Source organism: Gigantopelta aegis, chromosome 10 (assembly GCF_016097555.1).
Source record: "Gigantopelta aegis isolate Gae_Host chromosome 10, Gae_host_genome, whole genome shotgun sequence".
Lineage (NCBI taxonomy): Eukaryota > Metazoa > Mollusca > Gastropoda > Neomphalida > Peltospiridae > Gigantopelta > Gigantopelta aegis.
The window spans coordinates 50214523-50228141 of record NC_054708.1 but is presented as its reverse complement, the minus strand read 5'-3'; positions in this window follow the sequence as shown (position 1 = coordinate 50228141).

Genomic DNA, 13619 nt, shown 5'->3' with positions numbered 1-13619 from the left:
TCTTGTTTAGAATATCAGTGTCTGTATATTCAGTGTGTTTCTGGTCGTCTGAATATTTGTAAGAAGCCCCAACTGGATTTTGTCTTCAAATAATTTCGTACGTACGAAAACAATTAAACTAGTACAAATATTAGAACGATCAGAAACACGTTTAATATAGAGCCACAGATATTTTATGCAGAAAAATACATTTGATATGTAAAAAGTCTCTGTTAGTCGATCACATATAAAAAAAATTGCAGCAAACTCAGGAATGTCCCTTTAATGATAAGGCTGGTAGGTACTAGATTCGTGTCCTACCTGAGGCAACGGTGGATTTTTCATTCCAGAACAGGTCCAACCCAGAGTGCATGTACCGCAAGGCTGAATGGTGTGATCACGGGTGCGATTATGGGCGTATGACCTCAAATAGGGGTTGATTACACGACAGGCGCAGCAGGTTTCGTGTATCCCGGATTCGGGTGATACCGAGATAGCTCAACTGACAGCAAGCGTGGAGCACGACCTTAGTCCCCCATACCGAAATGAAAATATTGCGGCTTTATTCAACTCATTATCATCATCTATATATGTTTGTGACGTCCCAACAAAAAAGTCTTTGACGTGTTATATATGTATGATTAATGAAATATCAGCATATTTTGCATATTTTAAACCATGGTTATTTGATTTGGTTATTGAGAGGAGAGAGATAGAAAGGAGGTTGGGGGTGGGCAGTACCGTCAATTGTTTGTTTCTTGGGGAGATAATTCTTACAATGCAGCAAACTCAGGAATGTCCCTTTAAACAGATATTCCTGGGGATGTCGGTTTTTTTTACTATTATTTGAAAATTGTTTTTAATAATTTTTGTTTAATTTTGTTGTTGTCGTTTTTCAAACAAGAAATATGTCATAACAGTAGAGTAAAATGTATTTCGTTACATACCAGAGGTCAGTACTGCTATATACATATTACATATATCTATATTAATATTTATAGTAAAATAGTATTTATATTGAAGTTATTTTTAAAGATAACAAAAAATAAGAATAAAATAATATATTAATCAATTAACAGACACAGTTCTAGTTCGATATGAATAATGAACATTTTGTCTCTAAAATATTTTATAAAAAAACATGTTTGAAATAAATTAAAAATAACATTTGAGAAATGTCTCATTGTCATCAATGACACTAGCCTTCAGTCGCTGTCCCCTTGACAGTTGAACGACGAAAACTTGTTAGCTCTGATTACACAGACCACATGCAAGACATACCTTTCAAAATGATGTTTATATGTGAGATTTGATTCAACAAAATCGACATTTTTATGAATATTGTCTCTGCAATTCCGCTCGTACTTTCTTAGATTGACGTTCTGGTTGTTGAAGGTCGTCATTAGTGAGTTTATTAAATCAGTTCTACATTACTGGCTCTGGGAGAACTGATTAATGACTGTGTTGTTTTTGTTTTATTATGTGCATGTGGTGCAAGAACAGCCAAGAGATAGAGGTGCATGTATAAGGATAAAATAAACGGTCTAAATGCTCGCCCGGTCGGGAACCATTTTAAGTTACAGTTACAATTATAGACATACCATCGAATACTAGTATTATATTGAATTCTGTAAGTAACATTTTGGTTGAAATCGGTGACGAAATAAAAATTAAATTAAAATTAAACAAATTAAAAAAACTCTTTGTAAATGATTATGTCCAATGAATTAAAAGGACATTACAGTAAAGTTTTATTTTATTGTAGTATTTTATTTTATGTGCATGCCAAACAGAATCCTCAAAGTAGCGCTATAGTTTTTAAAAAGTTGTATTGTGTTCCGTAAAACACTTGTAATGGAGTAACATAAAAACAAGTTTAAATTTTTTTTTGAAAAATGTATAAAGTTAATTAACTTTACCTTGGATTTTAATGATTCTGAAAGAGTATCTACCAAGAAGGTTCAGCATGCCCCAAGACCCAACTTCTGGAAAGTCATATATAAAACAATATAGTGTATACACTATAGGTTTATAGTATATTTACATTTTGTGTCCGATTCGTCGATATTATATTAAATTTGGTTCCAAAAAAAAGTAACTATACGGGGTTTGGTTTTGTGGGTGTGTTTTTTTTTAATCCATTTTGTTAATGTTTTTCGAACACTAACCGTCATTGGGTAGGGTAATTTTATTTAATTAGTTTAGAGATGTTTGTTTAATTATTTATTTTTGTTTATACTTTAAAAGGGGATTTATTGTCCTCTTTTTATGAGAATGTGTTTTAAAGTGAAAATAGCGATCTATAGTCTAGTCTGCAAAACAAAAACAATGTGCATGTGTAAAAACGTGCTGCTCGTATACAAGGAAATTACGCAGATAAAAAACCCAACAAAATGCCAGGTTTCAAGTACAAAATGTTCAGCAATTGTGTACAGTCTAGATGTGTTTATTTAATTTATTTAACTAGTCTGTCTGCTTTGTTTTAATTAGCGCAATTTGCCAAGAACTAGAATCGTCACTGGGTCTGCCAGACGTGGAATGCTGCACTCCGAGGAATGCGCGTCACAAGAGGGTGAAGGTCCATACACCTGCACATCACTGCTAAGGTCATTCAGTGAGAGAGACTCTGACTCTCCAGTCTGACCTGCAAGTCAGTCCTGTTGAAAATAACACATACAGTATGTGTCACAGAGTATACCAGAACCACATGACACCCCGTGCTACAAAGGAAAAAAAGGAATGTTTGTTTAATGACACCTCAACACATGTTAAATTGATCATGTTTAAATCTAAGGCTATTTTGGAGGGGAAAAAAGGAAGCTTTCTCCACCACATGGACTTCTCCTAACAACAAAGAAACAAAGGATATGTTATATACATTTTGCCTTATACAGGGCTGTACATACCGCAGCCTTCGGTGTTGAATTTATTGAATTAGTTTAGGATTGGTTTGTGTGATGATTTATTTTTTCATATACTTTTTTGCAAAAGATAAAGAAGCAAACGATATTGTATATGCATTTTGCCATTGAGAGGGCTATACACACTACAGCCTTTGGTGTACCAGTCGCGAGGTATTGATTGGGATGGGGAGAAATCCCGAGTTGGTCGATGACGATCGATCCTACGACCCACTGCGCCTCATGTGAGTGCTCTACCACTGAGCTGTATTTTGCTCTCCAGGTTATAAGTGCTGGGGTGTTGTTAAAAACTCATTGGGGTTTGAAGCTATTACTAGAAAGTTCATTCATTCATTTCAACCTTTTTAATGTTTATATCCAATTAAGGTTCAGGCACGCTGTCCTGGACGTGAACACCTCAGCTATTTGGGCTGTCTGTCCCGGACAGTGGGTTAGTGAGAGAGAAGTCGGTGTAACAGCCTTACACCTACCCACTGAGTTGTTAAACTCGTTCTGGGTGGGAGCCGGTGTCGGGCTGCAAACCCAGTACCTACCAGCCTTGTTACCGTAGACTTCACCTCTACGTCACCAAGGTCGGTTACTAGTACATTTGTACTGTTTCTAACCTAACCAAGGGCACAGTAATAGTATAGGGTTTTCTCCAGGTACTTCTGAAATAAAAAGGACACTTTTTTATGTTTATGTGTTGAACAACTGACACCACCTCCCCTCCCATTTTAAGTACGGCCATGAATGTGGCGGACTAATGTGGAAACTTATATCATTTTGAAAAGTATTACATAAACAACAATTTTCTTTTGGAATGTCATCTAAATCGGAGAATCCAGACTACAGTGCTTGCGACAAATAACTGAGAGGAGGGTATGAGAGTCCACAGGTACAGACAGGTATGATAAAACTTGCAATAAAAACACACACTAGCTATAACACTGCCAGTGTCCATAATTAGACTTCAATTGAAACAACGCCAGTTCGGTATACAACTAGTTATTTTTAAAATTGGCTACAATGTGAGTTAAATGGACGACAAACCCGCGGTCAAGGTCTGCCGTACACAGGTCTGGCGGATACGTCGTAAAAAAACCAACAAAGAGAACATGATGTTCAAACATTGTTCAGATGACCACTGCAGCATCTCGGCGAGGTAGTGGGACGAAAAGAGACACACGTGGCGTTAATTTAAACAAAATCAGTTTGATATTTATATCACCTTGCTAAGTTGACACTAGTCTATAATGGGCGCTTTATATGTTGTCAAGAGACAATCAACACGTTGGCGTTTCATTTCATGGTGTAGTTTTATCTTCTGTTATGGTGGTGCTTTAGATGTTATATTGGTGTGGTTTAGATTACGCATAAACGCGAATTAGTGTAGCCAGTGTGTGTGTGTGTGGGGGGGGAGGGGGGGTGCTGGTACTCCAAGTTTGGGATGAGTAGGAAAACGTTACTGATACATGAAAGTGTGTGTTTATTCTGCTCAACCGTGAGGTCAACAAGAACTCATATTGTTGTTGTTGTTGTTCTACTCTATCGTGGGATTAACAGAAACTCATATTGTTGTTGCTGTTGCTGTAATCTTATTTTTTTTGTTGAACATGTCCAGATCACATACTGTACATATAGGGTAAACTTATCTTAAGTCGGACACGATCGTCGCTAACTTTGAAGATGTATTTCTGAGGTTTTACTTTATAACAGGTATTAAACAATAAATAAATTATAAAGATCAGCTATATAGAATATCTGCAATTTGCCATTCGTTACACTAGAAGTTTTGAATACGAACAAAATATATATCTTTAACGTTTCGTTTTTCTTTCTCCGATGATAATCAAAAAATTAGTTCAGCGTCCTAAACGGAACGTGTGACAACATTTAATAAATATTTAGAATGAACATGATATTTACTCGTTTGTAATTTAAGCCACGTTATTGGTTTTAAGTCGAACAGATCGATGAGGCTGATTCTGTGCTCTTCTGCAATACTCTCTTGCTGAAGTAGGATCTGTATAGTAGACTCTTCTCGCTGAAGCAAGAAGATGACCAGGTCCTTCCAGACGAAAATATGATGATGATAATGATGATGATGATGCAGACTAAAGAACTTGTTACTCCAGCCAACGTTGTTTGCTGTGTCCGCATCAGTTCACTAACTGTGTAGTGAACGTTCCATTAGGAGGGTAGATATTAGGCACATATCTCAAACATTTAAAGGGACATTCCGGAGTTTGCTGCAATATTTAAGATGTTATCGACTAACAGAGACTTTATAACGATTGTAATTATATAAAATATATTTTTCTGCATGTCACGGGGATCCTATAATACCCGTAACTGAATAAAACATGATTGTCCAAATCTCTCTCCTAACTGTATATCTATTAGATCTCTCTGTAACGGGCGGTTAAACCCTAGTATGGCTCGTCTAGGTATGATCAGAGATACGATCTTATATAAGTATATATTATTATAGCACGTTTAGTTCACTAGAAAACACAACAAAACACAATACACTTTGGAATCTGTATTAACCTACGCTGACAAATGTACTGCCGCAGTAGTTAATTAATAACAACAATAATAACAACCCAGAATTGATCACTTAATTAGTTAATCTCTAGGTGTCTAGTTTACACAATATGCTAATCACTTCACCGTGACACAACACCCGCACGTGTGATAATTGAAAAACGCTAACACACACACGTGTGATAATGGAGAAACGCTTCCAGGGGAACTTAATTAATAAAGGAATTACAACACTATTCCTAACTGGTTAATTTTTAATTAACCCTTACTACTCGTTCAATAACGTGTGATAATTGAGAAACGCTAACACACACACGTGTAATAATGGAGAAACGCTTCCAGGGGAACTTAATTAATAAAGGAATTACAACACTATTCCTAACTGGTTAATTTTTAATTAACCCTAACTACTCATTCAGTAACCTTGTAACACAGAATTAATACTGGTACCTATCACAATAAAGACAATAACCTACAGTTTACCTAGGTCTTCTAGGATGACTGGCTAAGCTTTATATTACCAAATACTCGTATAATGTTAGAACAAAAAGTCTACGATTTACTTCGTCAGATGACCGAAGACACTGTCTAAAGAATATTGGTATAATACAGTATTAAAATATTTAAAAGTCACATCAATCACATCAAGGTTAATATATATTTACCAAACGGACAACGTTCCCCCGGGATACCTTCCTATCGTTCTCCTCTATATCTCTAAACCCTAGCTATTTATTCAAAACTCTCAGAGACAGCGAATATCGCCTGGGGGTACAACGCGGTACCTCACCTATCATCTGATATTCCACCTCTCCTAGAGTCGGTATATTTTTCTCTGATCGTCAGACTGGCTGTCGCCACCCGCGAGCAATCCCCTGGCCATAAACAGCACTACAGGAGATATTACGTAACTACTAGCCACATGGCCTCCACACCTGCGCTGGGTGTGTAATAGGAAAGCTCGATAACCGTCGCGCAAGTGTATCACGTAACAAGTTGTCCATCTGGGCAAAAGTGCAATTTGGAACTGCACACGGCCTTCTAAAACAATTAATATCGCCACAGGCGAAAACAAAATTAAGAGCATGTACCGTCACACTGCATAAAATATTAGTGGCTGTATATTAAACGTGTTTCTGGTCGTTCTAATATTTGTACTAGGTTAAATTTCATTTTATTTCCTAAAATAATTATTTGAAGACAAAATCCAGCTTGAGCTCCTTACAAATATTAAGACGACCAGAAACACATTGAATATATAGACTCCGATATTCTAAACAAGAATATTTAATATGTAAGTTTAATCGAAGAAGTATTTTATTAGTCGGAAACATCTTACAATGTAGCAAACTCGGGAATGTCCCTTTAATGGAGGGCATAATATTAATGTAATACTGTTCGTCGGTGTTGATAAACAAAACTCTTCACCTTGTAAAAACACAAACTTTAGTACTTGACAAAAAATACGGATCCCCTTCTAAATTTGGTGGACTGAAGAGATGGGGATTAAACATTAATTTAGGATCAACAATCAATTGTTAAAATGTTTTATATCGCTATACCATCAATTTTCACTATACTAGTTTTTTTTTTATTGTTTACAGTTTCATTCTGATATATTTTGCATGCATTATAGTACACAGATAAATACTAGTGTACACAATACATTGCATTTAGTTTTTTCGTGTTTCCTTATTTTCCTTTTTTTATTTTTTCTGTTTCTATTTTCCTCGTTTCTTTCTTTCATGTATCCCAGTCAAATATAGTTTTTATTGACACAGATTTAACACATATTTATACTGCATTAAAATAAAAATGAACTGACCACAGGTTTTCCCATTTACTAGGCCCACACTGCAATACATGATACATTTTCAATCTGAAATGAGGACCCAATAGAATGCTCCAGAATGTAGATTTGTTTGATAATGTAGTGCTGACTTCGACATATTATACTCAGAAAGAAATACGAGAACAGTTGGTATTGTAGCCCACCGTCGTAATGTCTGTTTAAAATACAAAGATGTAATGTCAGTAATATGAAACTGAATGCAAGTAAAACGGTTGATTTCCTGACATTATGAATTGAAGTTTTGGTTGCAGTCACTCTCTCCTATTAAGCCAGTGCACCACGACTGGTATATAAAAGGCTGTGGTATGTACTATCCTGTCTATGGGATGGTGCATATAAATGATTCCTTGCTGCTAATCGAAAATAGTAACCCACGAAGTGGCGACAGCGGGTTTCCTCCCTCAATATCTGCGTTGTCCTTAACCATGTGTCTGGGGTCATATAACCGTAAATAAAATGTGCTGAGTGCGTCGTTAAATAAAACATTTCCTTCCTTCCTTCTCTCCTGTTAGTATTGAAATGATCCCTTATTTCTTTCCATCAGAATACATGAATTATCCAATGTTTTCTGCTACTATACCGTAACTATTCAGAAAACCCAGAATAGGGAGGGGGGAGGGGTTGTTAGGGTGGGGGAGTTTGGTATCTGAGATTAGATTCAGATTGCTGTAGTATGTTGGGCGTCTTCTGTTTTCAAAAATACATAAAAACAAATTGGTTTCATGGAGCATTGTGAGTTATTCAACACGCGTCATCTCACTGAGCTAAAGGTGGAGACGGGAGGTGACAATGAACACATTATGTGTCCGAGTGTAAATTTGAGATTTATTTTTAGTGTGGATGGGGCATGTCCGTATTGAGATCTGTCCAATGTCAATTACCTGTGACGTAGTCGTTTACCCAGCAGCTTTCATCTTCTTCTGGGGATCGTTGGACACTATCGAGTCACGTAATGGAGGATCGAGAAATAACTGCTGCAGTCACGTGCTATTTTTGATTGTATCACTCAAAGATGTAACAATGCACACAAAAAACAACAAAGATCAGTTTATAGCTACACAACTGGCTGATATCTTTACTAGCCAAATTAATTATTTAAATCAATCTAAATCACACGCACACACACACAAACGCACACGCGCATACATAAATACATACATACATACATACATACATACATAGATAGCTAGCGGGAAAAGTATACAATGCAGGACAGTGTAATTGTTGCACCAAACCATTTTGATGTGTTGTATATTGATAGTACAATTTTCATTTTGATATATGTCCTACTTTTAAAATGGCGCGTGATACAAAACGTGCTTTAAAATGCTATACCAATGAAAACCAATTCAACATCTACTGTTATGTTTTATTATCATGTAATTGGAGATGTAATATTTATATATTCGCGACTGTTACAAATAGCGTTTGAAGGATGTATTGTCCAGTAAAGAATCTCCTTGAAAGTGGCTGTCCTCCTGTGAACGAGGCACTAGAGATCATAAGCGTCCGAGACAGGGAATGGGGGGAACTGCGCGCCCCCCCCCCCCCCCCCCCCGCACACACACACACCACCACTACTACTACACACACACACACCCAGGGTTGGAGCAAATCCACAAATTTGGGTAAAGAAGATAGAGATATTCGGGCAAAATTAGCAGGCGTGAAACCTTTTTTATCGTGTATTTCCATCATTATACCCACAATATTAGTTGTAATCCACGTAACAATGCTTACTGGTTCGTTTTGCAACTCTGTGTAGCCGTATGGCAGTAATATGAATGAATTTTGTTATCCAGATTCGGGCATTTTTGTTTGATTCGGGCACAGATCAACCTGGCCCTCTACCTAAAATGTGAGCCCGTGAAAGAGATTCGTGGAATCAATCAGTATTTTATCAAATGCCCATTCGACTCTGCATTGTGCAAAGATACGGTTTTGATTGTAGGTAGGCCTAGCGGTTTTGTCGTTCAGATTTGTTGTGACGTGGGATGATGCCCCATTACTTATAAATCTTTCAAAATCTAGGCAAATTATTAAACACTGCTTTTTGAAAGATATAACATACTAAATGTGAACATTCGCGTAACAAATAATACTGGTACACTACATGGTCAAGTAAAGGGAAAGTGAGCAACCTATAGGGCATCTAGAAAGGTTTTTTTTGAAACTACACTGGTAAATGAAATAGTAAGTGTTATAAAACACAGTTAAGTGTTTTGTTTTTATTACTTTTTGTTTGTTTTAATGTAGTTAAAATATATAATTCATACCTTTCCTTACTTTGTATAGTTACCATGGTACTTGCAGCTGATAACTGCAAACATTTGCAAATAACATTATGTTAAACAAAAACGTAGTTTTATGTATAGCCGAAAACGTTTAATATTAAATCGTATTTTAGGCTAAATGTGTCCATGTTTCAGTTTTAAACTGCTTACTTCGTTATTTATTTATTTTTACTATATTTAGAAGAAAAGTCACAGTCATAAACGTAATACTTTGACAATCAGTTTGACACCCAATAGCCGATGTATCTTTCGTGCTGGGGTGTTTTTAAAAATCCATTCATTCATTGACAATCATGACACAAACTGTGCATCTATTGCACGAGTACCGCCGTCTCTAATTTGTTATAAACATACGTTTACCTGGCTGTTTGTCGGTTTTATTTACCTGTATGTTAAGGTCTCTACATTGAGAGGGGTGTGCTGTTTTGCTACCTGGACGACGGGCCTGGTCTATGTGCATTAGCAATCACGGGCTATTTGTTACAGCAGAGCTGACCAGCCAGACTACTTAGCATCAACACTATGATGTTTGAGCTGGCACAAACACCTGTATCTATCTAAGTCGCCTGGCAAACAAGGAAGTAATAAGGGCCAATGTATTCCTGGTGTTCTTGTGTAGCAATGCCAAGGCAAGGCAGGGCCAGGTTCAAAGACATTTCTTTTTAAAGATCTGGGATGTTGCTATAACAGAACCATTTAGCACTGCTGTATTTAGTTTCCATATTCTTTATGGATTTATGACTCGCTGGTTTCTGTGATCTATACTTTAAGAATAGCCACGTGTGTAAAATGTATGTAGTATTCAAATAGAAAAACGAAACATAAATCAAACTGTATTTATGATGTGTGTGTTTATATATAGAGAGAGAGAATAATACATGAGTTGCCGTTAGATACCATTTATCTTATATTTATCTTTTTAAAATGTATCTAACGAGCGAAAGCGAGTTTGGTACATTTTTAAACGAGTTGTAAGATAAATGGTATCTAACGGACACGAATGTATTATTCTAGTTCTTACATATCCTAAAAAAAAAACCAGGTTTTAAGCAAATTTTAACATCTTTTTCGACCAAAAGTTATTTACAGCCGTTGCACTGTTAGCTGACTTACGCGTCACAGACACATGATTGCTAAGTTAACTATACGTCACAGTGTAATCGATTTCCACTTTGCTGGGTTTTTTATTGGACGTATGGCCTAGGTGCAGCCAGTCGTATGTCTTGAAATTGTTAACACACGTACGTGTGTAAACAACTATGTGTTATCAAAAATAACACATGGTGTTCTCACCAACAGGTGTGCAAGAAATGCGCGCGCGCGCGTCTGTGTGTGTGAGTTTGGGGGTATGATTAATTAATGTTAAATAACACAAAAAATAGCCAAACCTGTCTGATTTGGTCTTTTTTAATAATAAAACCGGCCTCGGTGGCGTCGTGGCAGGCCATCGGTCTATAGGCTGGAAGGTACTGGGTTCGGATCCCAGTCGAGGCATGGGATTTTTAATCCAGATACCGACTCCAAACCCTGAGTGAGTGCTTCGCAAGGCTTAATGGGTAGGTGTAAACCACTTGCACCGACCAGTGATTCATAACTGGTTCAATAAAGGCCATGGTTTGTGCTATCCTGCCTGTGGGAAGCGCAAATAAAAGATCCCTTGCTGCCTGTCGTAAAAGAGTAGCCTATGTGGCGACAGCGGGTTTCCTCTGAAAAACAGTGTCAGAATGACCATATGTTTGACGTCCAATAGCCGATGATAAGATAAAAAAATCAATGTGCTCTAGCGGCGTCGTTAAATAAAAAAAATAAAAAAACTTTTTAATAATAAATAAGTTCCAAGCAGTTATTTTCGAAATGGCAAAGTGAGTGAGGGCGTTACAAAATTCAAGATGGCGTCCAAGATGGCCACCATTTCATGTTATTGGCTATAACTGCCTCTATATTAAACCTAGATACGTCTAGCCATAGGTTTTGAGGGTCAAAGAATCCATTTAAACCATTTACAAGGTTGGTTACGGTTTATGTCTTAGGAAATCCAAGATGGCCACCAATATGGCTGTCAGTTTATGTTTTGGATATAACTTTCTTCACATTAATTCTATGTCAACTGTTCATTTTGGTGTCTAGTCATAGTTCTGTGGAGTCGGTGAATTTGGTTAAACTGTTAGCAAAGTTGGTTAGTGATTACATAATAAAAAATAAAAAATGGCCACCAATATAGGTATGAAATTATGGGCAATTCCACGAAACCATCAACCCCAGGGTGAAAATACAAAACATACTTTCTCATTGTGGTTTATTGTTATTTGGCAAGGCCAAAGGCCCCCAGGTGGGGGACGGGAGTCAGCTGGCGGTATAATAATATGTGATAACGTAGGGCCTTTATTTTTGCACGATTGATGGTAAAAGTGACAGAGGAGAAGATAATGACATAGCTCAGGTAAAAATAACAAGACTAATTGTTAAACATGATTATGGTGTAAAAGTAGGGAATAAATATGGGACTAAATTGTAGCACTGGTATTTGTCTAATTTCACTAAAACGTGCTAATACTATTTTTGAACTTTTCCAAAATTAATACAAAACACCTGTAATGTTATGAGATTGCTTCTTTTGTAGAATATTTCCGACTAAAATCTAGCCTTTTTAGTGACTAAAACGCTGCACATTAAATACATTTTCTGTTTGAAATATCGGTATTTGCGTATTTAATGTGTTTCTGGTCATCCTAATATTGTAGTTAAATCCCAATAATTTCACAACCAAAAACATCAGGAAATAAAAGGAATTTTGAGCTCATTAACAACAAGACAATTGGAAATATATTGGATAAACAAACACTAATATTGTAGACAAGAAAATGTATTTAATATGCAACTGCTGTGGTTAAAATAGGTTTTGTTAATCAAAAGCATCATAACAATGGCAGCCAACTCATAGCAGAATCTTTAATTCATGATATGGCGGCGCGTTCATGTGAATACTGGAGGTGTCTCTGGACAATGCTGTTCCACAACTGATCAAATTATTATTAGGGAAATTTGAAACGTCTGGAGACAAACATAACACTCGATGTAATAAGGAAGGTTTCTTTTTAATTCTAGAATAATAAAAAAATATTATGGGCTGTGTAAAAAGAATATGGTAGAACAATCAACCATCCTTGGTTTTTGTTTGTTTGTTTAACAACACCACTAGAGCACATTGATTTATTAACCATCGGCTATTGGATATCAAAAATTTGGTAATTTAGACATATAGTACCATCCTTGGTAGTACGTATAATAGATATTGGGTAGGTTTTCATTAGTATAGCTTTGTTTTTAACAGTGCATGTGTGCCATTTTAAAGGTAAGCGAAAATTTCACCATTTATTAATACACAATATTATAATAAATAGATTGTGTGCAAAATATCAGTCCTCTGCTTTGTTGTGGGTTATGTTTTGCTATTCAGTTTCAAAAGGGTTTTAATAACCCAATATATACTAATCTGAGTATACACTCAGTACATAATACACATTAAGAGAAGCAATTTAAAAATTAAATTTGACCTATTTAAAAACAAAAACGAACACAAAACAAAATATATCAACAAACCCCAACAACAAACAAACCAAAAAACCTCACAAAAACAGTGAACTGTGCTGTAACATATGCGAAAGTGCAAAGAACAAGTTCACGTCTGACAAGAAGAGTCAACTTCCATCTCGTCCACCAGTAAAATACAGTCTTTGTCTTCAGTGGTCAGTTTACAATTTGGCGAGATCAAAGTTATGGATGGGCTCGGTGAGGACAGCTTCAGTGTTGTTCTTAAAAGAAATCTCTTCTTTCTTTTTTTTCCAACTCAAATATGTCACTGTTAAAATGAATCTTTGTTAGCGCAAACAAATAGTTTACAGAGGACACGTTTAATGCAAGTGTCCCATTAAAGTCTGAAGTGCAAAGGTTGACGTGTTTGTGTCTCAAACTAATCGCTATAATCTGTTTGACATTGAGTTACACAGTACGTTATATTTTTTCAAGACAACTGACCAACACTTC